General features: G+C 40.6%; 1 protein-coding gene across 11 annotated transcripts in view; it reads left to right on the top strand.

Moving 5' to 3' along the window:
- LOC121895861 (nucleolar protein 4-like) overlaps positions 1 to 24368 on the top strand; it is a 193890-nt gene that overhangs the window by 71151 nt on the left and 98371 nt on the right. Inside the window, exon 1 of one of the 11 annotated variants that reach the window (XM_042409367.1) lies at positions 9598 to 9787. The exons of the other annotated variants lie outside the window; for them this stretch is intronic. The gene's annotated coding sequence lies outside the window, so the exon portion shown is untranslated. Of the gene's footprint in view, positions 1 to 9597; positions 9788 to 24368 lie in introns of those variants that run through there. 11 annotated transcript variants of the gene reach the window in all.

Here is a 24368-nt window from a genome sequence, read left to right as displayed (position 1 = left end):
CTCATTTACCTCTCGCACACACACACACACACACACACACACACACTGACACCTGAATCAACCTGCGTGTCTCCTGTTATCCTCTAACCGTCGTACCAGTCTGTTTGGTGACACCCCGTCAAAGCCGTTCTAATTAGTTCACACTGACACGTCGACACGATTCTCATTATCGTCCTCACGTTAGAATCCAGTAAAGTTCAGAATCGCAGCATTTTTTTCCTTTTTCTCTCTCATCAACACGTTGCTGTTAAAATAGCAAAACAAAAAAAAACCCCTTTTTTCCTTTTGAGTTTGACCTTTGAACCGCTGCTAATAGTAGTTTAACGATAAAGGATCTGAAGTCTGTTCTGTGCTCTAATTATCAAAAAAATCAGAGCAAAGATGAACACAAGTGTTACTGTATTGATCTGCAGTCATGCATCACACGCAGCCTGTGAATGATAAATTAAATATGTTGCTGCTGTTATGCAGGAGCTTGATCAATACTGAGCTTCCAGTAGCCGAGGCTGCGTGCCAATATTCAACATCTTTCAACTTAGGTCAGATCATCAGGTCGTTAGTGTTGCCAGAGAGTTACACAGGTTCACAAGATCCTCAAGCTGCATTTAGAGCATGAAAACAATTTAATACAAATGTACACAAAGAAAGCCTGTTTAGGCATCTGTAAGATCTGATTTGATTCTGTCATAAACGTACACATAATGAGGGCAGGAAGTAGAACAGGTGGTCAGTTAATTACAAGGTTGGCGGTTCGATCCTCAACTTCTTCTTCTCTCTATTTATTGATGTGTCCATGAGTAAGATGTGGAATTTGTCCATCTGATTAGGCACAGTGGCTCCTCTGACATCAGTGTGTGTGTGTGTGTGTGTGTGTGTGTGTGTGTGTGTGTGTGTGTGTGTGTCTGTGTGATTGAGGGCTAAAGCACTTGTAAATAAATGCAGCATATTTCCATTTAAAGTACAAATGAGAATAAAGAAAATAACCAATATAATAGATGTGTAACATGGACATACGCAGACAAGAATAAAGCACAAATAAAATGAAAAGTATAAAAAGTAAATACAATAAATGGCTCAGTAGAAACTATAACTATAACACAAACATAATACAGTGTGTAGTAGTGGTAGTTTGTTAGTTGTCTGCAGCAGACAGATATATCAGCCCAAAATATATGTATCAGTCCAGGTGATATTAAAATTAGTTTCCTTATGGTTTGTGTATGTAGTTTCTGGAAAAGTCATCTAACCAGTAATTATATCTGTGCAGACAGAATAATAATAATGTCGTCTATAGAATATTGTTTTGATGTAATGTTTCTCACTCAAAGTTGTATTTAATATTTTAAACATTTGTGTAATTTTATATTTATGTTCAAGACAACAAGATACGATTTGTGCATCATGAATATTATTGGCTGTCAAACATCACATCAGAAAAAAAAGAAGTAGAAGAGATTCACTACATTAATTAGATTAATAAGAATAATTTTTCTCCCAGTTGTATTTCTAACCTTAAATGACAAAGTACATTTTTTTGGCTGATGTTTATTTAAGAGAATATTAAATTTAAAAATCCAATAAAAATACACATAAACACAAAACATAAATATTTTAATAAGGGTTCCTTAAATAGTTTTTTCTTTTTTAAACATCTATAATCAATATGTTTTATATTAACAACATATGATCTGTCAGTGTGTAATGTGTTTGGCTCGTAGTGATGAACCTACAGAGAATTATCAGAGACTCCGGAGCTCCTCTCGGCTTTACGGAGCTTTATAGTGAGTTTCAGCTCATTGTTTAAATGTTATTTATCAACTTTACTGTTCTGGTTCACTCTCAGCGTCTCTCATAGCGTCGTTTTGGGCCGCAGCAGGCAGCTGTTTTCAGAGAAAAAGCTCTAAAAAGTCACTGTACACTACCTGCTCAGCACCAAACTGTCTAGCTGGTGAACATAGTGGAGCATTTAGCAGCTAAAGAGCCAGATATTTCCCTCAGGAGTTGGTAGAGAGCAAAAACAGCTAAAAGAGAGAATACTGGACTTAGAGTCACCAGGTGGACAGAAACACGACTCCAGATGAATGATAACGTTGCTCCGTAACTGCTGCATGTGGAAATAAGTTCAACACATCAACTTAAAAGCTGATATGTCAGTGTTGTGTTCACTGGTTGTCTCCGCTGCCCCCAAGTGGACAAAAAAATCAATTAATGCAGGTTTAAAAAAATTGGGAACAACATATTTAATGAGCTAAACATTTTAAAATTCAGTCAGTTCTCTCTGGTGGACAAACTATGTAACGGAGACACTGTTGAACACATATTTGTCATTTCTGTGCTGACATTTCTTGTTTGATATTTATATGTCTAGCTCTGTTAGAAAGAGCTCTATAAGAGCTGCTGACTTCTTTTGGAAGTCAACGTATGAAAAGCTGCAGAACTTTTGGCGCTGCATTCACCTGCCCACCTCCACCTCCACCTCCACCCAAACACTCACATCTGATATATATTTGTCAGAGCAGACTGTCTTTTCAATCCTTTAGTAGTTTTAGCAGACAGTATAGAATGTGTACATGCATTTATGTGTGTGTGTGTGTGTGTGTGTGTGTGTGTGGCACGATGAGACAGTGCTGCAGAAAGATTATAGTGTTAGGCCCAAAGGAGTAAAAAGTACATACAGGAATAGAGGAGCAATGACTCACTCACCTATAGAAATAACACAGGACATGAGGGAGCATTAGGTGCAGTGTGTGTGTGTGTGTGTGTGTGTGTGTGTGTGTGTGTGTGTGTGTGTGTGTGTGTGTGTGTGTGTGTGTGTGTGTGTGTGTGTGTTAGGGGAAGCAGACAGAGTGCAGGATAGTTGAATAGCATTCTGTGAAAGAAAGAAGGTCAGAGTCTTTTGTCTGGCTTGTTTTTTATGAGGTAGAGAGAGAGTGAGCGAGAAGGGATAAGGGATAAAGAGAAGGAAGAGAGAGAGAGAGAGACGGACGGGCATCTGTACTTTTACCCGAGAGAGAAAACGAGCCACAGGAAGACAGAAAGGAAGACGAGAGAGAAAGATGTACTGCATATTTGTGATGTGTGAATCCTCCACCGGCTCCATTAGCACTCATCCCAAGCCTCCGTTCATCTGCCCATCCCTTTATCTTTCCCTCCATCCGCCCCCCGTCCCAATTCAATAAGAGGAGGAAATTACCCAGGATGCTTCCTGGCAGAGAGGGAGGGGGGGGGGGGGTGCAGAGGGGCTGCTGCTGCTGCAGACAATGTAGAAATGGGTGAGGAGTGAGAGGAGAGGAGACAAGAGGGGGAAGGAGGAGGTGGTGGTGGGGGGGGAGGATGGAGAGATGGCAGGGCGGTGGCTCTGTCTGGCTGAGGAGAGGAGAGAGAGGAAGAGGAGAGGAGGGGGGGGGGAGTGAAAATGAGGATGGGAGTTGGTAGATGTGCTCGGCCCGGGTGAAAATAAAAAAAAATGAGAAAATTGGTAGGTGACTGTGGGATGTGGGAGAGGGGGGGGGGTGGATGGGGGGAGGGGGTTTGGGAGGTGACTGAGGGAGGTTGGGGGGCTGGGGAGGAGGTGGAGGGTATCAGAGAAGGAATTAAAAAAGGAGAATGAGGTGGTTCATTATCGTTTATAGTCTCCCCCTCTCCTTCTCTCTGCCATTATTTCAGCTACCTCCAGAGGAAAGACATTTCATTATTTTTGGGAGGAGGGGTGTGTGTGTGTGTGTGTGTGTGTGTGTGTGCATGCAGAGGGGAGATAGGTTGGGGGGTTGGTCTATTATAATTACTAAAAGACTGTTGAGAAGACAGCAGAGAGAGAAAAAATCATACATGTGGAGATAAAAGGTCGGTCGTGACTGGACCGAGACCTTTTGTCCACAGTTTGTAGGCTGAAACATAAAACTACAGGAAAAATGATCAATTCTCTCCATATGTACCGTGAATAATAACAATAATGACGTCTAAACTTCATCAAAACATCAAACATCTGAAGTCAGGATGGCAGGTCGATGGCAGCATTCCTTAACAATATCAAAGCCTCAAAATACCAACAAATCCACAAGGTTGATGGTTGTCATAGCAATCTGTGAAATATGATGGTTACCGGTATCCCAACTGTATGTTTGAGCCAGATGAACTCTTATAACCTTTTCTAAACCAGAGAGCTCACGATGCACCGAATCAATTCAATGCGTCTACTCCATGATTTGCAAAACGAGGTCTGTGTTTCTCTCTCTCTCTCTCTCTTCTGCATTTGAGACAGAAAGAGCAAAGAGCCTGTTTTTTATGCACATTTTCAATTTGTGCATAAAAAAAAAATCTGAGTGGTGATGCCAGAAACAATAATAATAATAAAATACCCTGAAATATTGCAGAAGAGTTTTTACACTCGGCTGAGGTGGAAAAGTTTTATCGATATAAACAAAAGATGACAAAGTTCAGTGAAAACAGACTTAATGAATAAATGGTGACGTACATGAAGCAAACAGTACGACTTAAACATCACTCAAGCTCTCACTGAAGAGATGAAAACATCAGATCTGTGTGGAACAATGAAGACACCGTAACGTTCCTCAAATTAATACATGAAATAAACAGAAGTGTCATATTTCCATCACGTTTTCCATCGTTTTTAGCTTTGACTGTTGCTCTTTTAACGATGTCATCTTGTTGTGTCCTCTTCTTCTGCAGTGCTTTAATGGCACCGACTGGAGAATTAGCACCATTAACTGTTTATCTCCTAATATTCACATGACAATAGTGGATGGAAATGTGCATTCATGTGCATTTTCTTTTGCAAATTTTCTGGAAGTTCCGTTAAAATTTGTTTTTTTATTTGGATGGAAACTTGATGTGAGAGATGAAGAGGAACCTGTTAACAGGAATTACTTTCATATTGGATGAAGCACACAGTGTTTGTCCAATAACAACATTAAGTGCCAAACAGACACCAGTTTGTCTCTTACAGTTATATTAATTCTTCCTTTTGTTCTATCAACTGTGGCGTACCTCAAGGATCAATCCTTGGGCCACTGTTATTTTTAATTTATATTAATAATTTACGTTATGTTTCATAATTAAACTTCATTCTTTATCATTTATCGGCACTACATCTAATAACACACCTATCTAAATATTCAAAATGTGTAACGGTCAGTCTCAGGACATTTAATCTATTTTTTTTACAAGGTTTCTAAATGACTAATAAGTGTTTTAGTTGCCTAATCTTAACCATGTCTCATACGCAGTTTATTTGCCATAACCACAATCTTTCTCTAACTGTATCCATACAGTACCATATAATAGTGTTGTATAAAAGTGAGAATGTTAACAAGATGTTGTCATTGTCATATATACTGCACAGTAAATATCATTTTACTTCTTCTTCTGAATTTTTATGGTAAAAAAATCCAGCTGAATGTTCTCCAGCTCTGCTGCTTTTATGTGAAATCCTCATTTGTCTCCAAACCTTAAAGTCGACCTTCTAAGAACTAACAACTCCCTGCAGGTGCAGTGAAGCTACAGCTTCATCTATAAAAGGTCTCATGATGAATTCTGAGCAGTGACTGTACTCTTCATATATAAAACAAGAATTTAAACATACTGTAACATCTTCTAAAGGTTTCCACAGACTCGTCACAGCACGTACGTGTTGATCAAAGGTCCAATTAGTAAACTGAAGAAGACAAACACTAAGGGCAAGTGAAACCGTGTATACTGTATGTAGTCTTACAGAAACATATTACCAGGCGGCTCCAGAGTGGATAAATATTGGTCTAAATTACAGTAGCCTGGAATCGTTTCCAGCGTGGCAGCAAGATGGATTATTTTGGCCTGAAAAACAGCGAGCCAAGCCAACTCAAGTCAGAATTAATTTCATTTTTATCAGGCATTTTACTGAGGTTTGATTTGTGTGTGTGTGTGTGTGTGTGTGTGTTTAACAAGCAGCCAGCCTACAGTTTGGAGGTATTTACTGACCATCAACAGCTAGCTTAACATTAGCCACAGTGACTGCATGAAGTCCTTGTTCTCACAGCTTCCAACTAAACCAGGTGATTTCTGAACGCAGCTTTAACAGTATGTGATGTTTGCAGCTTAGATGCACATCCATGTCCAGGAGCTCAGTCCAAAAAAATTGCCAATACTTTCTGTTTCCCAAGGACTCGCAACACTATAGATAAAAAAGTATTTCCTTATTACATTTAGAAAGAGTACGGAGCCCCCCTGGGGTCAGCTGAGAGAAAGACAGAGATCCATGTGTAAATCTGTGCTGTCGGTTTAGAAATCCGTGTGCACGGTTTATAAACTCTGCTCTTGGATTCATAATCCATGCCAAAGGATAATTTGAAGCCTGACAAGACGGATTCTCGTGTGATCTCGTGAATCCAGCTGCTTTTCAAGGTAACAGATTTACACGTGGGTCTTTTTCTTTCTCTCAGCTGACCTCAGGGGGGCTCCGTAAAGCCGTCAAACTGACTCAGTCGGTTTGTGTCATTGAATAAATAGTCTTTGTCCCTCTTACGGATGTGGCTACAACACCAGAGTTAGTGTGCATCTCCAGGCCAGACACTATAAAATATGTATAGTGTATATATATATATTTAATAGTTTCTCTACACCTCCAGCCCCCACATCAGGTACCGCACCAGACCAAACTGATATAAACCCTCCATCAAACCACCACTATGATGCCAAACTGTCGAGCTAACAGAGCTTTACTGGAATTAGTAATTAATTACTGAATTTCAAATTGTCATCCCTTACACTACTCATTACTGAAAAACTGGTACAGGTACTGGAGCCAGTAGTTCCACATATGTTGTACAATAACCACTTAATTTGACTGTTTTACCAACCAGCTAATTGAGGAGCAGTATTAGACCTCTAGATCTTTCCAAGCTTGTTGAATAAAGTGTTATATAATTAGTGTCTTTGTCATTTCCCAGCCTGACTTCATCAAATCTTCTGAGAATAATGATATCATCCCATAAAAATAACACAAACAATCTAAAAAAAAAAAAGTCTTAAGCACATCTGGTGCTTTTAGCTGATAGATCAAACATAAAGTGCTGGTCAGTCTCTTCTTCCTCCTCTCGGCTCGGAGCCCTTCACCGTGGGGTTTTGCACAAGGGGCATGACCTTTATCACATCTTATCCTCTCACCATCTGCCCCGTCTCTCTCTCCTGTGTATACTGTCCAATAAAGTAGAGATGCCATGGAAACAGCCCTGCAAGAAAAAATCCCCCCGGATGCTCCGTAAGTGCACAACATAGTATATATATGAAGGAAAGTGAAAGCAGAAGCACGGTGTCACAGCCGCCCAGTGTCCCCCTCACAGCTTTATTTCCTCTGAAGCAGCCCGGGTGAGAGTACAGTTCACCGCGAGAGAGAATTAAATCTTCCCCTTGAAACCGGATTTAGACAATGAGAATAAAACTGCACCAAAGCCAAAACACATTTAATCCTGCTGAGGGGAAGGAAAGCCAAGTGAAACTTTCACTTTAATTTGAAAGAAAAGGTATAAATCTCCCTGTGAACCAGCACCTGTGACACATCAGTATTAATGCTGATAGATTGACAGTATTCAGTGTTTTTTTTTTCTGTGGCACAGGAAGTGATAAGCATCCTTATCAACACACACACTGCTCTGCAATTCCCTCAGCACTTCGTCCTATGCATGGGCACGCATGGCTAATTAAACTGCAGTTTCACTCTTCGCCTATAGGTGGCAGGTTTGTCATGTAAATGTGTGAGAGGGAACATGCTGCTTTCTCTGCTCACACACACACACACACACACACACACACACACACACATAGCAGCAGCTTCATCAGTATGTATAGAGGTTGGTGTGTATTTAAACATTTGTATATGTGTGATCCAGTGTAAATGTCAGAGTGCTAAAGAAATGAAACCTCAACGTAGTGAAACATCCTGTCTGCTGCATGAAGTGTCTTTGTGTTTGTCCAAGAAATATATTAATACGGTATCTCCAGCACCATCCTGCAGCCAGAAAGTCATTTTTTAATATAGTGTGTGTATATTTAAGATGCACTGAGAGGATTATTCTCATCAGAAATCACAGCTGCAGTCTGTTTTAGGAGCTGGTATTGTTTTTTTTTTTAATTAAGTGCAGTTATGTTAACTTTTGTACTTTCAGGATTTATTATTATCCTTGCAAATGATTAATTCTTCTGCCTAATATTTATATGAATGAATGAATGAATGAATCTTTTGTGTGGCGAGTTAATGTTTGCAAAAAAAGTTTCTCTTCCTGACGTCTGTCATCCGATGCGTCTCCTTGGTGTTTCTTTTATTGGCCGTTCATGGAAACAGATCATAAATGGGTTTACGTCGAGGCCTTGAGTTCATATATGAAGGTCGTATCGATGTCCGTTTATCCCGACACGACAAAAACGTCACATTAATATTTGTGGCGATGTGTTTCTGTCTCTATATCATCTATATTATGTTCTGTTGCTTTGATTTATTTTCTCCAAAGCTGTTATATGTTTGACAAATGTTTTTGTGCTCTTTGTTATTGAAATCATGGTCGAGGAAAGTAGAACTGTGACCTGCTGATGTGTCTGTACAAGTGGAAGTTATCTTGAGGGAGACGTATCATGCCTTTTGTGTGATTTTCTGTCATTTATATGCTGTTATAATGTCGGATGTTAAACATGGTCAAAGTTGCAAAACATGAGATGAACATATGTAAAAATGTGGCCTGAAAGTCAAAATCCAGGGCTTCTGAACACTTTGCTTGTTTTATTGTTTGTTACTTCTACTTCCTCCTCTAACTGACGTCTGATCGTTTGTTGCTGCTGAGGTCGGTCGTGTTGTCCGCTCGCATATTTCGGATCAGATTTTGACTTAAACCTGTACGAATGTATTAGAGAAGTTGACATTTCAAGTAAAGAACAAGAAAAAGTAGTGAACTCCTGCTACTATAGTTTGTTTCATGGTTTGTTGATGTTGCGGGAAGTTGGATGTGATGCAGCTTCCAGAAACTAACCAATCAGAGCAGAGGTGGCTCATCAGGAGGCGGGCCTTAAAGAGACAGCAGCTAAAACGGCCTGTTTGAGACAGAGGCTGAACTGAGGGGCTGAATAAAGAGTCTGTATAAGATAAATAAGAAGTCTTTTGAACTATAAATCATGCAAAGATATTCCAACAGAGCCCCAGAATATATAAATACAGAGCTGGAAAAAATACGCCCCCCCCCCCCCTTTAAAGTCTCAAGAAAGTGGAATTAGAGATTTATTTTAATTACCAAAATGAAGCGTTTGAATTTGGATTATCCTGCTATTGTGGGTAACAATGAAATCTGCTCCGAGCTCCGATGGTAGATGATAAAGGAGAGAGGAGGACTGATGGATAAAAGATGATGGGAAGGAATCAGGTATTGGATCTCCATTTCAGTTTTTAAATGGATTTAGGCAGTAGTGGCAGACTACAGTATACTCTCTCTCTCTCTCTCTCTCTCTCTCTCTCTCTCTCTCTCTCTCTCTCTCTCTCTCTCTGGCTGTGATGTAAGCAGCCGTGGCCCCGCCCCCTCCCGGTTGCCACAGAGAGTCTTGAGGGTCCTGCTGTGTGCTCTCACTCCCTCCCTGTATACAGCAGGATATATTGTCCATTCAAAACAAACAATAAGAATTAAAAAAAAAAAAAAAAAAAACTGGAGGCGAATGAACAAACAATTCAACCAAACAACGACAACAAGAACATCAGACTGTGGAAACGCGGGTGGCGGTCGACATTCATGTTTGTAATCTTGAAGAAGTGAAGGTAAGAAGGCGTTTTCTGCTATGTTTTATTTATTTATTTATTTATTATTTCTCGGGAGTGTTTTCCTTTGCTCCTTTCAGTATATATATTTCTCTTCCTACCTTCCCTGCATGCCGGTGACTGACAGAGAGAGAGGCGAGCAGCCTGCAGAGCCTCTGCGGTCTCCTCACACCGCTGCTGCTGCTGCTGCTGGACGCTCTATTGACAGGCGCTCTCTGATCGATAATCGATGCGAACTTATTCGCGAGCGAAATAACAAGAATAAGACGCAGATATATTTTTTTTTCGCCAGCGGTAACATACTTTTGGATCGGCGTCAGTGAGCGTCTTAGTTAAGTTGTATTACGTTGTTGACATTGCTCAGCTCTCGTGCAGGCTGTTATTGGCTGGGAAGCTGCAGCTCGTTAAAGACAAACCTGCTCCCCACATTGGTGCCGTGTGTCGGTCATTGTGTGTGTCTCTCTCCTCCTCCTCCTCCTCCTCCTCCTCTTCCTCGTCCTCCTCCTGCTGCAGGCCGCTCCGTCCTGCGACAAGTATATGCTTATGATTATTATTCATCTCCGTGTTGCTGCTGGTGTAATGCAGAGTGCAGTAGGCCAGTGTGCTTCTGACAGACGCACATTGTTCTGTTGCTGCCCGGTGTGTGTGTGTGTGTGTGCGCGCGCGTGCTTGAGTGATGCGAACATGCGCGTGTGTTTACGTCTATTCGTGTGTGTGTGTGTGTGTGTGTGTGTGTGTGTGTGTGTGTGTGGGCGGGCGGGTGGGTGATGCGGAATGACCAAGCACCCGCACACAGTGAGGAACAATCGGTGGCGCGTGCCAAGCATTGAAACAGTGGCCTCTCATTTGAATGGACCATTATGAGGCGTGGTGGTGGTGGAGGGTAGTGGATCAGGAGGAACAATATCTAGCTATCTGCATCTATCCTTCACTAAAGATATTCTTTAGTACAGAATATTATAAAATGTAATTTCCTTTACTAATCACATTTAATCCAAAAATCTGTTTCTGTTGTTTCGCCTCCAGCAGTGAATGAAGTCTGGCTGATGGTTCTTCTAAAAATCTTTTTGTTAAAGGATAAGTCTGGTGATTTTTCTATATATTTCTTATTGTCAACAAATCTCATGTGCAGAGCCAACAAACTACCAATGATCTACTGACAAGTATTATGTGTGTATCCAAAGTCTGATATATCTTATTCCTCTGTACCGTAGACCTCCGTTATTGTCCAAAAACTATTAAAAACATATCAGTGAGCCACACCGCTGCACTGAATGACATGTTCCTCCATTATGAAGATTATAGTCACGTTAGTTTGTTTCGAAATCTTTCCAAAGACTATTAACATATAAAAAAAATCACAGTTTTCAGTCTCCAGAGAGTAGTTCTGTGTAAGCCAGACGCTACTGAGCATGTGCGGTGCTCCATATCACGACCTCTTGACTTTGAAATACATTGTAAATTTCTCAAAAGAACTTCAGTACAAAGTCAAGAGGTCGTGATGTGTAGTACACAGAACTACTCTCTGGAGACTGAAAACGTGATCGCTGTTATTAGTGTTTGGAGCCGTTTCTAAACAAATTAATATGACTTAACTTCTTCATGATGAAGGAACGTGTTTTGACGTGTTTTAATCGTTTTTGGAGCAACAATGGAGGTCTACAACAACAAGAAAAATATAAATAATCGCCAGCCATACCCTTTAAAGGCCATAACAAATATCTTCTTATTGTCCAGTACATAATTATTTTAAAAAATGACTCCACTAAAACAGGAAGAGGACAACCCTAGAAAATTACACAGTGTCTAGACCAGATATAATATACTTCATGGGACTATAATTGTGAAATCAGCATAATCATATTTTTTCTAGTATTATTCATTAACATTGACACCCTACTGATAAAGAAAGAGCCGGCATGCGTCTTTGTGTTTGTATAGTTGTTCATTGGGTTTTGAACAGTTTTCATGGGCCCCAGCAGTGTTAAAAGCACCAGAAATGATTAGATTTAATGAGAAAGCAGCAGCATGGGACTCACTCTAGTGCAAATGAACATCTTTTCTCACTGCGCGGTAACTACAGTTGCTTTAATAGCACTTCAAACATAAATACAGTAATTCCACAATGATCCTCCCTTAGTTTCAGTGAAAAACGTCATGTCGCCGTCCTCCACGGGGAGGTCGGACGTCAGGGTTTGATTCAGAGCGCCGGCCTCCGGAGCTGATAAGAATTCAGCGTCTTGCTCAAGGGCCCTTCAGCAAAGGCGAAGGATTTTTGACAGAGAGGTCCTCCAGCTGAAGGACAGACTCTTTAAGCACTGCACAGATCTGCTCCCAGCATCGAGTATACTGTACACAGTACGTTTCCATGACAACGTCTCCTGGGAAACTGTTTGTTTGTCAAAAGTTGCTGCCGGTCGTTTAGAGTACTGGTGTCACTTTATCACTGTCAGGAGTTTGGCCCTGCGGAGCCAGAATAAAGCACTCTGATGGTGATTTGGTGCCACTTTTGGTGAAGTTGATAAGTCAGTTAACTGCTCAGTCGATACTGATCATAAAAACGCTGACAGGCTTTGATATATATATAATTGAAATGTCTTTTCTGTTTGCTGAATTGCTGCAGTAGAAGCAGAATGACTTGAAGGCAAAATGTTCACTTCCTTTGATGAAGCAGTTTAGAAACACTGAGATTTAGATTTAATCTGCCAACATCTTGTCAAATATCCTCTATTATTATATCCTCTACCGGTGAATAGAGACGGTGTTTTCTTGCGGTGGAGGTCACAGCATTTAGCTGCCACTCCTATATTTCAAGGTCAAAGGTGAAACACTATGAGAAAGTCAAGTGTTTGTCATTCGCTGTCGTACTGTACGGTTCTGAGTTTGGTTTTAAATATCTTTTATATTTCCAGTTTTCACTTCCAGCTGCAGAACATTTGAGAAGCTACAGTCCAGTTTTTCTTTCTTTTTTTTTTTATTTTAGTTTTTTTCATTGTATTTTTTTCAGTTCACATTTAATTTTTTGTATTTTAGAGCTGAAATTATTTGTCGAATCGTCAGAAAATTAATCTGCAACTATTTTGATAATCTATTAATTGTAATTTTTCAAGCAAAAATGCCAAACATTCACTTGTTGCAGCTCCTTTAATGTGAGAAATTGCTTCTTTTTCTGTTTTTATATTTTTGTAAACTGAATATTTTTGGGTTTTGGAGGGTTGGTTGGACAAAACAAGACATTTAAAGACGTCATCTTCGGCTTCAATCAATCGATTCATTGAGAAAATAATTGGCAAATGAATCAATAATGAAAATAATCTTTCTTTTTATTGTGTCAGAGCAGTGTGATAGATAAGAACATGCAGACATGCATTGGCTGTTGTCTGGCATCTAAGGGGTTAAGGTCAGATTCTCCGTAGCGCTCCTCCCCACCCTCAGCCTTCTGCCAGGGGACAGTCGGACTAGAAGAGCCTCTCCCAGAGATAAATCCTTATACGAGGGCCTGCTTAGCTCCTCTCTGCTCTGCTCCAAAATAACTCCAGTTTTCCCCTGACCTGGCCATGTGCTCGGCAGGAGGGCAGGGAGGGAGGGAGGGAGGATAGCCTGCCTGCTAATCCCCCCCCCCCCCCCCCACCTTCATCCTCTTCCTCTCCCTTCTGGTCGGGTTGGGTCCCTCTATTTCTGGAGTCTCTTTCTCTGATGTCTGCTACATCTTGGGAATGCTCTTTGTAGATTTTTATTGGGAGTTCCCTCTCGGTAGACATCGTCTCTTCCTGTTGTGTTTGTCAGAGGTCGAGAGGGTCAGACACCTGCTATGACACGCTCCCTTCCATCTAGGGCTGCAACTAATCATTATTATCATTGAACATTATTAACTCTGGGAAACTGTCCATCACAGTCAAGGTGAAGTCTTGACTTGTCTTATATTGTCCCACATACTGTCCTAAAGCCTAAAATTTTCAATTTACAATGATATAAAACAGAGAAAAGCTGCAAATCCTCACTTTAGAGAAACTGAAACAAGGGAATGTCAATGATCTTAAGGATGCATTGATTGTTAAAATTGTTGCAGGTTAATTTACTGTTGATCTAGCAATTGTTTTTCTCATTTCTGATTTAATCATTTAGTCTGTAAAATCTGCAAAAACAATGAAAAATACCACAATCACAAGTCCGAGGAGATAACTTCAGATTGGCAAAAAAATCCAAAGATATTCACTTTACGCTGACAGAAAACAAAGAAAATCAGCAAATTGCGTTTCTTTTTTTTCTTGATGAAAGACTTAAGTGATTAATAAATTATCATAATCGGTTGCGATTCATTTTCTGTCAGTTGAATAGTTGATTCAGCACTACTCTGATCAGAAAGTCCACATAGAGGTTCTGATAAGGTGCTTCAGTACAAGATCAGCATGTTGTGAAAAGCAGTACATATACCTGAATATAACATTAAATGCTCCACACAACATGATTCCAGATTTGAAGCCAGCTATAAAAAGTGTAAATCTGAAGTCAACTTTAATCAGAAATAGTTGTCTGAAAAACACTGAATATATTGTTTATTAAGAGTTGTTTACTTGAGGTACAGTAGAACTGGTCTCGACATAGTTAAAGGTCACATGAAGTTTTTCTTGTAAACAAACTAAAGATATTTTTACATTTACTGTTACTCACTAAAACACATTGTGTGTATCCTTTGAACAAGATGAAACCTGCATTATTTACCTCCATGTTTCCTTGCTGGAAGTCTTCTTCTTCTCTGCCTTTGCTGGAACGTTACAGCCACCTGTAGATCAGTGGAATGATGTGAAACCATATATATGTATCACATCAGCAGTGTGTTTATATGTGCGTAGGTGGACGATGATGCACCAACCAAACAGAGACACGTTTACAAAACTACTTCTGCTTAACGCTACCAGAGGTTAAAAAACTTTTTAACATCTTCAAGGAGACATCACTCCTCTTCCTCGAGTCTTTATCTGCATTCCTTTCGTCCGTCTCGAGGTTTTTCTGGATGATTCACTCCAAACATTTGGATTTCTCTTTCTCCTTGTCACTTTCAATTTTCTCCAAGAGAAGAGTTTTTCATTTCTCTCTGTTTTGTATGTTTTATACATCTTTTCTTTTTTCTACCAGACATCTGTATTTCTTACAAAGTAGATCTAAAGGTGTTTTTCTTCCAAATCACCTTTCATGCTGTCTCTCACTCGATTGAGTTCCCGGCACTGAAAGCGCTCCAATCTAACGTCTAACAATGAGCCTGTCAGACTCCTTCTGCAGCCGCTCTCTGTGAGGGAGGAAGCCTGTTCCGGGTGCTCGTCTGCAGCAGCGGCGCTCGTGAAACGTCTTGTGTGCGGAGCCGCCGAGAGCCGCGGCGGCGAGCGACGCTGTCACATATTGTCGCATTTTAAGTACATGACATTTGTGTGATATCCGTCTTAAATCCAGCCTGTCAACATTTCCATTAGACACGGCGTCAAAAGAAATGTGACGGATGTGAAGTCGTGATGGTCACAAGCAGAATCAACTTACACACAACTATTCTGTACACACATCTAGTGCACATCTGGCCGTCCTGGGAGAAGGATCCCTCCTCTGTTGCCTCTTCCTGAGGTTTTTTTTCCCTGTTAAAGGGGTTTTTAGGGAGTTTTTCTGTATTCAAATCAAGAGTCTAAGGACAAGCAGACTGTGAAGCCGCCTGAAGCAAATGTGTGATTTGTGATATTGGGGCTATCAAACAAAATTGACTTGAATATTGAGGAATTTTTCTCTGTGAAATTGTTGGAGAGACATTCAGGACTAATGTGAAGACATTAGCACACGCTGACGCACATCGAACAGAGATAAATGAGTGCTTCTGTCAGACATTGCAGGGACACAGTCATGACTCTGAATATATATATATACATCCACTTCCACTATTTCTTATCTTGTTTCAGACAGAAAAGTGTTGATTTTGGCTTCATATTGTTAGAAAATACACTTTTCCCCTTTTTTCTATCATTGACTCCAGCTTTCCATACACTGTAGATGTCCTCTAATTAAATCACACAGGGAATATTAACATTACAGCCTGTTGTTTAGTGTTGTTTATTCAGTCGGATCCCCGTTGGTTTGTACCGACGTAACAGCTACCGTTCAGAGGGGTCAATATTAAGATATGTTACCAAAATAGAAGCTAAAGCTGGTCTGTTAGAAGCCAATAAAGACAAATGTTGATATTTTTTACTTCATAGTCATCTTTCCATGTTAAATCCCCTGCTGATGAGTCACCAGCGTAATGACCGACTTCATCTCAGCTCCCTTCAGGTGGTAATTATTCAGGTACTGTAAGCAGCACACAGGCAGAAGCAGAGTAGTTTCTGTTGTCTCTACCGTCGGCTCTGGAGAAGTATAGTCGACCATGCGAGGATCCTGCAGTGGAGCTGACAGCAGTGATTCAAGTTAAACTCATGTCTAGTCTGAAATCTGAAGTGAGACGACATTTGAGTCGTGCTGATCAGTCTAAATAGTCACAATCAGGACATAAACCGTGATAAAGACCATGCGCCACCCTGTCAGGGTTCGTTGTTTCCTCCTGTAAACAAAATGAGCTCTTATACTTCAGCTATTGTTTTTGTAGGGATCCACAAGATCCAGCTTTACGTTCCCTTAGCAACCACACGGTGTAACATGCAGTGTGTCTGTTCATCTGCAGGCGCATGACTTCCACTGAGAAGCGAATGGTTGTTTTTGGTGCTTGATAAAAGTTAGTCCAAATCTTTTATATGAACTTTTTTTTTGGCACTTTTATGTTGTCAGATAAGCCAGAGAGAAACAGCTTGTTATAGGATGTGGCTGTAAATCTGATGACCGTTATGCGAATGATTTTCTTGAAGCTCTCCTGGAATTATTGGTTATTATTGGCCTATGTTTGATTCGTCATGGTGGTGACGGGTCCGTTAACCAGCCTGCGTCTTATGTTTAGTGCTTGGGAGTCACAATTTCGGATCTTTCTGCTGTGAAAGCCTCTCAGTACCCGTCAGCCTCTGCCTGACGGGCGGTTCACTGGTGCTCAGCCCATCGTGTGCAAACTCAGTGTTTGATTAGCATTGCCCAAGGCAGCGTGTAGTTCTCTGGCCTTTATAGTGGAACCATAAAACAAGGAGAGGTCGAGCTAAACATTTGTGAATGTAAACACATTGGTGTAGCGGGCGGTGACCTTTCTGATACAGCAGAACAACAAAGAGATCCAACGTCAGGATCTGATGGTTCACATGGCGGTTTAAGGCGTGAGGCACAGTCAGGTAGCTCGCTACATGTCATGATATTTCATGACTCCATCAGCCCGGCGCATTCATGTCACCTGCACTACTCGTACAAAGAGTGATGTATTATGAATAAAACGTAAAGGATCAAAGGACGTGATCTATTTACGTTGCTCAACTGTTCATAATTTTCTTTATTCCCTTAAGTCAAACATGGTTTCAAAGCTCCCTGTGGTTTCTTTTCACCTGCACAGTTTGTATTCCTTTTTTTTTCTTCTTCTCTAGGTTTCATATTATTTGTTTAAAAGAAACTCAACAAAACTTAAACCTTCAGGCAGACGTGGGTGGTGAGGTTGAAAGATGTGGAGTTTGTTAAGTGTTCACAGGGTTAAAGTCTTTTCAGCGTTCACAGCGGCTCTCAGAAGATAAAACCATTCAGCAGCTCTATGTGAGAAAAACACACACAAAAAAAAAGTAGTACTTTTTTGTGTGAGTGTTAGTATGAATGTGTTTTTTCTGAATATAAATTTGTTTTGGTGCTTTAAAGGGTCTTTTGATGACACTGTGGTTTTGAACCGGATGATACATACTGATACAGGAGTTTGATTCTGTATAAAGTTTGTACTAAACTATGAACTGTCGAGGTACATTTTGAAAGAAGGACCAAAAGAAGAATAAGCTTGACTGTAGAGACTTTATAGCCAACGGTACATTAAGAATGAGTAAATAGAGAAGATGCAGAATGAAACTGAAATAATTTGTGGTGCAATGCTTAAGATTTGAATATGTTGTTTAAAAGTATTTCACCAGATAGAGAAATGCTTTAAAACTTTAAGCGTTCAGACAGCCTGTACTGAGGTTGCAGCTCTATAAGGTCCTCTGGATAAAAGTGTCAATCATAAAGCTTTGTGTATGTTATCCTATAGTGGGTTACACAGGAAGTTTTTCGATGTAATTACCTCGGCTGTCTGCAGCAGACTAGTGCTGCCTGGCGGCCATGCTGCTGTGTGCTCAGTGCTCAACCAGTGGAACCAGAGAGTCCCTGCAGAGATCAGCGATATAATACAGCTGGAGCTGAACTCGGCTCCTCTACTGCTCTTCTCCTGCTCCCTGAAGCCCTCAACCCCCCTCCAGCTCTCTTCCTCTTCCTCCAGGCAAGTCTCTTCTCTCATCTCTGCCTTCCACTAGCACAAACTGATAGCTGGCTCTGGTCATGAGGGAGGCTGGTTGTAGTAGAGACGGACAACTCAATCTGGTGACTGCTGATCGTTGCCAATCTGCAAGTCAGAGCAGTTTGTTGCCTGGAAAATAAATGATACACAGGGGAAATTAGTGGTAAATGTTCCAGCAACAGTGAGAGGCGGGTCAAATATTTATTTGGATATTTCCTGGCAAAAGATATGTGATTAAAGCAATAAAGCTGAACCACTTGCTGAGATACTTAATGAAGTGATGATACAATCACAACCTTTTAAGGTGAGTTGAAGTGAGGCGATAAATTGCTTATTATCAGTTCACCTCTGGCTGAACGTTTGCTCTTCAACTGAGTTTGTATTCACACTGAACAATAAGATGAAAACATTTAAAAAAGGTCAAATTAACTGAGCTGAAGGAGAAGGCTAAAAACTTTAGAAACCTGCACCCCGCTGGTGCACGATTGCAATTTTTTTTTTACTTTGATAGTTGAATGAGAAATATATAGTTTTTGTATGGTTTTTTTTTGGTGGAAATCAACAAAAGTTGCAGTCATTAATATTTGACAACTGGCAGATGAATTTTAAAGTCTAACTGAAATTTAACTGCCTTTTTTGCCTACTACAAAATGTTTATCTGCTCTGTAAATCACTCGTCCTGTGTTCTCCTTTGAGAAAAAATCAGAAACCAAAAGGGAGAAACGTACGTTTTAAATTATTTCCCCTAGTTTATCATCATTTTGATGAAACACCGAGTCCTTATTTCCATACAGCAAATATACTCCATACATATACTCCATATTCCATACATGCAAGCGATAACGTGTCGTTTTATCATCGGCAGAGCAGACGGTCGCACTGAGCCTGATTGCATCCTGCTACACAACACAAACACTACAGACTCTGAACAACAACCCACATTAGATTTCCTGAACAAGCCACCAAACAAACATTCACTGAGGAAAAGTGCACCACTAACGTCAATTAGCAGCTACATTGATTGTTCAGCTGCAGCACATTAAATGGCAAGTCCAGTTAGATGCTGGTTTGCTCATTGCTCTTCAAAATCCCTGTTAGTGACACTGTCTGTCAATGACTTGTAGCTACAGCAGTTTGTTTACTCTGTGTCTGTTCATACGATGTAACACCGGTGACCTGCCAGCTGCTGTCAATCAAACACAGACACCAACACACTGCCTCCAGCAGGTTGTGACAAAAAGGAGCATTTCTGATATTTCCCCAAAGACCTTTTTTCTTCATTCTAATAATACAAAACTATTAACAATACATTTAAAAAAAACATGTTGATATTATTTCTGACTGCAAAGAGGGATGATTAGATATGATTTCAGTTGGCAAGCTGACAACTACACATCCCTGACATATTATCACCCTCTAAAGTTATTACGGCTAACGTGTTAGCAAAAAGTTGCCTGTCCACACTTCTTCTTTACAGCAGACGTTTGGCAACTTAACCTGATGAGCGTCACTTTAATTTCTCTCTTCTTTTAAATCTGGTTTGGAAACATTGATTGCTGTCAGTATAATTTTGTGTCAGTTCTCATTTTCTCTGTGCATTTGCATACAAGTTGAGTTGTCGGTGTGAGGTAGCGTTTCAGGTCGTGGTAACTGGCCGCGCCTCAGCAGAGGTGCATACGTGTTTTACAGGGTGAAACTAGCCTGGTCCAGCAGTGACCTTTGCCTGCACTAATCCATGCTGTGTTTCCCTAGGATTGCTTCCTGCAGGGGAAAGGGGTTAATCGTCATGCTTCGGGCAGATTTGTGACTGACTGGATTAAGTGGGGCTCAGAGTGTTGGACACTCCACTAATCTCCGGGATCCATGCCCCTGCTGGCTGCCCGACTGACTGACTGGCCGGTTTATTCTCTGGCTGGCTGGCTGGCTGGCTGGTTGGCTGACTGACTGACTGACTTATTTGCTGCTTGACCAGTTGAACTGACCCAACAACGATGTAATGGTTAGCAGGCAGCTGACCCACTCTCTGCCACTACGCAGCCCTATACGTTATTTATTTAGCACTTTTCTGTGCTCCACACCCACATTTTTATGAAGAAACATGGTGTAGAAAGCCTTGTTTTATTAAGAGTCTCAGTGTTGATTTAACACTTTACAACAGTACCCACTCCCTTGTCCCACTTTGCGAGTCAATGATTAGCTCAGACTGCTTAGTATTTTTAGGCACACAGTGTTGGAATTAACTCATTGGTGTTTTCTTAGTCGTGATGGTTGTACGGTTTGTAGTTCCAAAAGATAATCACGGCTTGAAGAAGAGTACATGTCTTTTTTTATTGGTTCAGATAAATAAAACCATGTGTTAAAAGTGACAAAATCTGCACAGGTCTGCAAGGTTGGGTGTTAGTTCCATATTTGCGGTATCAGCAGCAGTAGAAATCCTTTTATATTATAGGGAGTCATTTGATTCAGAGGTCATTTAAAAGCATTTCTCTGTGGAGGATTAGGTTTTTTTTCTTCCTTTTGCTAAATTTATAAAACTACACAGTTTCAATTTTAGCTTTAAAATGATAGTTTGACATTTTGCTTTATTGCTGAGAGTTAAAAGAATGATACTGTTCCTGTATCTGCCCCTGGCCAAAAATTGTTACGGATTAATAATGTGTTAAATTAGAGAGTTTTAAAGATGGCGTTTGTTACCTATGGACAGGGCCATGCTAGCTGTTTCCCCCTAAGCTAAGCTAACCAGCTTTTTACTGTAGCTGTATATTTAGCAGACAGATATCAGACTCCAAACAAAGTGAATAAGCGTGTTTCCCAAAATGTCAAACTATTCCTTTAAAGGAAGGATTTTTTCGTGATATAGACTTCAGACCTTTTAATGGGTTTCAGGTGATTGACAGCAAGCGCAGTATATTATAATACAGCACTGATGTGAAAACATTCATCATCACTAACTGAAATAACGTCAGCTAATAAAGTGAAAGACGTCTTGTTTACCATGTTGGATTATCTCCCTCTGTGATGTTCTTTTTCATACTGAACAAGCTCGAGCAGTCAAAGAGGAAAATGAGCCCTGATATCTGAAATTATATCAACAATGTTCAGACACCACCAGGTAGAACGTACAGGAGAAAAAGAATCCGGACCCCTGTTGATAAAAAAAATACTGTTATCTGTGAACAAATGGAAAACGCCATCCGTGCAATCTATATGTTTATTTCCATGTCATTTCCCTGTTGTTGTTGTTTTGAAAATGGTTGCATTTGGATTTTCAGGTGGCTCATAGTAACCAACGGTTTCCAGCTGTATCTTTCTACAGTAATAGCCTAAGTAACACACTGATATGACCTTGACCTCTGTACGGTATGGATTATCCTATAGTCTGTGGTCTGGTCTGTGAAAGTTCAGTTTCCATGGTGATAATACAGAATATGTTGATGATGCAGGCAGACACACACACACACACACACACATACACACACACACATACACACACGTGACCAGGTTGCTGTTGGATTTAACAGATGGGTGACAAAGGTCATGAGAAGCCTGACCTCTTTTCTCTCTCTCACACACACACACAGACACAGACACACACACACACACACACACACACACACACACACACACACACACACACACACACAGTATTTAACCAAACAACTGATTTTGGTCATGCTGCCTCCTCCCAACTTCCTGCAGTAAATATAATTGATTGTGCTTCTTCTCCAACCTCAAATCAGTTTTGTAGTGTCGTGCGCGTGTGTCTGCGTGTTCTCAGACTGTATGAACTCCAGCACTGTCTCAGCAGGCGTCAGCGATATCTCAAAATGGATGATGGAGCAGCGCCTACAACTCAATCTCTCTAAGACTGAACTCCAGATGATCCCAGACGCTCCTTCTGTTCAGCGCAACTCCGCCTCGCTCTCTCTCTCGGGCAAAGTCTGCAAGAAATCTGGGCGTCATGATAGACGATCCGCTGACTTTCACTGAGCGGGTTGCATCTGTCACTCAGGCCTTGTAGCTTCACACTATTATAGAACATCAGAAAGATCAGGCGCCAGATCCATAAAACTGTGTAGATTCATGACTAAAACAGTGTGTACGTGCAAAGCTAGAAATATGCATACTCGTTCTTTTTGTCAGATTTATATAACTGTGCGTACACATGGTTCTGTTTTATGAATCTTAGTTATTGTGCTTCATTTCCTCTCCCACAATTAGCCATAAAAGGATACAGACACGCCCTTAACCAGTCGTTTTTATATCAACGTGCCGTCTGCTCCACCAGTCTTAACCCTCCTGTTGTACTCAGGTCAATTTTGACCCGGGAGGACAAACAGGTGTCATTATGTGCTGAATTATTTTGACTATAGTTGAGATCAGAGGAAAATATGTTGATGGATTATGCCAGACTGGTTTATGTAAACGTTTAGTCAGGATACTGTTTTAAAACCATTTCAGTTTTTTTGATGACAGCACATAATGATACCTGTTGTCCTACCGGGTCAAAATTGACCCAAGGACAACAGGAGGGTTAAGTCCTGTCAGTGAAACAAACTGGAAACAAGAAGCAACATCACCAGAATCACTGTTATTACACGCAAACGTTACACAGGGCTGTTGTCCTCCCGGGTCAAAATTGACCCAAGGACAACAGGAGAGTTAAGTCCTGTCAATGAAAAAAACGGAAGACAAGAAGTGCAGTTTCACCGATTATGTTGCATCGGCAACATCACCAGAATCGCTGTTATTACACGCAAACATTACACAGGGCTGTGCAGCTATGTATAGCATCAATATCATTAATTCATTCAGAGGTTTTACTCTGACAGAATACAGGATACAACCACCACAAATGGTCCAAAATCTGGTGGCATGTCTGGTCTTCAACCAGCCGAAAAACAGCTAATTTCACTCCACTTTTTATTATAGAGTGATCACCAACGTTGCACCCACCTACCTGAACTCCCTCGTTCAGCTTTAACCCATAAGAACCTGGGCCCATTTCTCCTTAAAGGAAAATTATGGAGAATATAAAACAGACCAAATGGACCACAAGGAACACATTTCTGATTTTTTTTTTAAATTTCTACCTTCAGTGTCAAAGATCTGTAATGTAACATATATGTTTTATATCAGTTAGTTCAGGAAATGTGGTCAGAACAGGTTAAATGTAATACAGGACGTCTTATTAAAGCATCAGAATTGTTAAATGGGTTGAAACCTACTTTTAGTAACAAAAAATAAGCTTTTTAAAATTAGCTAGTTGCTGACCAGGCACACCGCCATTTTGGAAGTGATGTCATGGGTACACAGATTCACACATTGTCACATGACTGCACCAGGATGTTCAGTAGATGTCACTCAGGGACTTCATGAGTTAAAATCAAGGATAAAAGCTGTATGAGGAATTTTCCAGAACATTGAAAGGGTTGGCGATGCCGTGGTTAAGCACCTTCTCGTTCCCTACGATCTACAAATGAACAACGACTAGTCTCGCTGTCGCTGCCAGACAGGAAATCTCAATCTGAACTCTCTTCCTGTGTGCTACCTTGAGTAACTGAACTCGATTCGGTTCAGCAGCAGAGTTCCTCCCCGTCTTCAACAATCACTTGAAAATCTACTTCTTTCAAGAGTACTTACTCACCTAATTTGTGCTCCGTCCTTCTCTATCTGTCTCATTTACTATACATATATGTGTTACTTCATGCAACCTTGTGTCATTGTGTCGGGTGGAACATGGAACGTTTTGAGTGTTGAAGCTTCTCCTTGTGGCTTGGATTGTATATAATTCTTCCTCATTCATCGCATTGAAGAAGAAAAAGTGTCTGCCAAATGAATAATATAAATGTAGCTGTCACTCACTGTTGGTAGAACGGTTTTTCTAGTGAGATTTCACACTTGAGCATGTGTCAGAATCAGCCTGTCCGCCAGATGGATCAACAGTCAGTCAGGCAGCCAGAGAGTCAGACTCTAGAGTCTAGCTAACAGACAGCAGCTAAATCCCAACATTATTCCTCAAATTCCTCTTTAGGGATTCATTTTTTTTAGTCTATATGATGTCAGAAAACAGTGAAACACTGTCAGTAGATGCTCCCAGAGCTCGAGGTAATGCTTGTTTCCAGCAGTAAATCCTCACATGGAAAAGTTATGCTTGATAAA

This window comes from Thunnus maccoyii, chromosome 4 (assembly GCF_910596095.1).
Source record: "Thunnus maccoyii chromosome 4, fThuMac1.1, whole genome shotgun sequence".
Classification (NCBI taxonomy): Eukaryota; Metazoa; Chordata; class Actinopteri; order Scombriformes; family Scombridae; genus Thunnus; species Thunnus maccoyii.
This window is presented reverse-complemented; position numbering and strand designations above follow the sequence as displayed.